The following is a 2,906-nucleotide window of genomic DNA, read 5'->3' as shown; positions in this document are numbered from 1 at the left end:
ACGTTTGAACATAAAAGCCCCTAGCGAATTACAGAGGTTGGCGAAAGTCTTTGAGATTATTATTCATAAACAACTGAAATTGTCAATAACGCATGATAACATCCCAGCATGGATTTCTCCCAAATCGAAACATCGACACCAATTTAATGGATTTATCATTGCACGCGACCAAAGCGTTTGAAGAGATAAAGCAATTAGACATTTTTTATGCTGACATCCAGAAGGCGTTTGATGTGGTAAATCAATCACTGTTAATTAGAAAAATGGCACGATTTCCTACTAGTCGTCAATTAGTCAGGGAACACTATTGTTCTTCATTTTGAGGACACTATTGTTCTTAATTTTTTTCGATGATTCCGACAACAACATGGAATCAGACTCGGCATTAAATTTCGTAATAACTTATTTTGATACTGATTACAGATTGAAATTTGAATTGATATTGTTAGGAAAGATCTTGGTTTTTAATGAGAGAATATTCAACTCTTTTCCAAGCATAATTATTGTACTGTCGCCCTGCTTAAGGTAGACATTAAAACCTCAAATAAATAAATAAATATTTAAATTTTAAAAAAATGAAAACTTACCGGGCAAATGACAACCGGTGGCGCTGGTTTCTCGATTTCATTAAATTTGGCCGTAATACATGCGTTGCATGTAGCATGTAAGCATTGTAAAAGCTTAGGAACATCTTTGGCTCCAATGATTTGATTACAGAAAACACATTTTTTGTATCGACTCTCATCGCCAGCACTTGATTTGTCACCATCATCCTGAAAATAAAAGAGAAAAAAATATCATTAGAAATAATCCATGAATGTGATTCGATATCAAGACATTTTAATGAGTTTTCAATTTATAGGCATTGTTATCGAGTAATTGCTTTTTAATTGGCATTTTCACAACATTTTTCAAATTTCAAAATAAAAAAAGAGGATTCGACCATTCTTTCTATATTTAATTATAAGCCGTTTTTATACCTTTAATAATAAATTCAATGATAACATATGTTTAACCCATTTAATTTTCACATAGCATGTTCAATCGCTTTATGATTGGATATCGTATGAAATGCATTAAGCCGTATTCACTTTGTATTTGCAAATGTGTTTTCAAGTGAAAACCAAAAACTAAATCATGGAAATCATCATACAAATGAAGTCAAAGCAATCTATATGTAGTTTGTTTCAAATAATAAAATCGATTTGAAGCACAAAAATAGAATAGAACCCACTAATATGTCGTCAGAATAAAAAAAAAAACTATTTAGTTTGAACGAAGCATAAATACAGTTGGCTTGAATGTAAATTGCATTTTCCTGTCTAGATTTTATCAAAACGAAAAAAAGAGTTATGAACTAATTTATATTGATGTTGTCAACGTAATTTATCACGAAAACCCAACAGTGCAAAGCTACTTCAATTAAAACTTATATAGTTGAAGATGATTTGGATATTTGAAATGTTCGATAAAATAGACTGAAATTGTATATTTTTCAAATTAAAATTGTGGATTTTACAAAGAGACTGATTATAAATTCAACAATTTTTGTAATGCTATTTTTTCGGTGTTTAGAGGTAAAACCACTGCACGCTGAAAACACAGAATTTTCTTAAATTCATTTACCATTACTTCCGTGATAACACACTGATACAAATAATAGACATATTGCAACTGAACATTTTTATTTATTAAATCGTCGTTATATATGGTCTTCTATATCATCTACATATAATCTTTTTAATCTTTGACCCCAATTGATTTGAATTTCATTCCATGAAATTTCGAATTGATAGATAATAAGGTCTAAGGGAATACATTAAAAAATAAGAAAATGTAAATTCAAATAATTTTTGGGGTAAAAAATAATCAAAAAAAAAAACAAACAATACGAATGCATTTTATCATCATTCGCTTATCAAAGAATATTATACAACAAAAAATAATCGCCTTTTTTCTCAATAATTTTAAAGCTTGAAAAACAATATTTATAATATACATGATTTATGTCATGGTCTATGTTTATCATCATAAACGTATCAACCCTGGGTGTTTTGCACTTATTCGTTGTTGGCAAAAAGAGAGAAAATGTGCAACCAACCCCAACTGAATGCAATATGGATACACGTGTTTCATTGTAAAAAAACTCAATGTGGTAATAGAAATGAAGATGAACTTTTGAAAGGTAAACACTTATTTTTATTGAGCAAATTGACGTATATGAACACCAATTCCTATCAACTATGGGTTTATAAACGTGTTGCGATCCAACAGAGATCATTGCACTCGTTTTCAAGCAAGAAGCGTGTGGCATAGTCCAGATTATCTCGACTACAATTTAATCACAACATTAAAATATGTATATCAATTAAAACGTGCATATAAACCGTGTGGAAAGTTAGACTTTTCATCAATCAGTTGTGATAGAGTTTTTTGCTCCAACCCAATAACATTAACCAAATAAATTGATTCGAAATGATTTGAAAATTTTAGTTTGAGAGAATTCAAATCAAATCAATTCATTTGATTTTAATATTGATTTGAATTCTCATTATTTATTTAAAACACATTGTAAATGGAATTTTTTCAAATATTTTGTTCCGATTTTTCTTGAAAATTGATTTGAAAATTAACAAATAAAATCACAAATCAATGATTTGACACTTCAAATCAAATTATTTAACTGCTTTTATTTGAAAATCAACAAATCAAATCATTAGTTTTTGATTTGATTTATTGATTTCATAATCAAATGAATTTCATTTTGCCTTGATTTTTCTAAATTTAATTGAAAATAAAGTAAACAAGCAAAAAATACCGTAAATGTTGGAAATTCAAATAACAACATTGTCGTCATGGTTCTCTGATTTGAGATCAATTGATTTTCGATTAACAAATCAAGGATT

General features: G+C 28.6%; 1 long non-coding RNA gene across 1 annotated transcript; it reads right to left on the bottom strand.

Moving 5' to 3' along the window:
- Positions 1 to 581: 581 nt before the first annotated feature.
- Positions 582 to 1,674, bottom strand: LOC116350008. Its single transcript, XR_004201975.1, has 2 exons — positions 1,627 to 1,674; positions 582 to 773 (listed from the first exon to the last, which is right to left on the bottom strand). It is a non-coding gene; the product is annotated as an uncharacterized LOC116350008 (long non-coding RNA).
- Positions 1,675 to 2,906: the final 1,232 nt, after the last annotated feature.

The sequence above is a fragment of the Contarinia nasturtii genome, unplaced genomic scaffold, assembly GCF_009176525.2.
Source record: "Contarinia nasturtii isolate CC-2019 unplaced genomic scaffold, AAFC_CNas_1.1 Cnas_scaffold_3287, whole genome shotgun sequence".
Classification (NCBI taxonomy): domain Eukaryota; kingdom Metazoa; phylum Arthropoda; class Insecta; order Diptera; family Cecidomyiidae; genus Contarinia; species Contarinia nasturtii.
The sequence above is the reverse complement of the archived record's forward strand: the minus strand, read 5'-3'. Positions and strand labels throughout refer to the sequence as shown.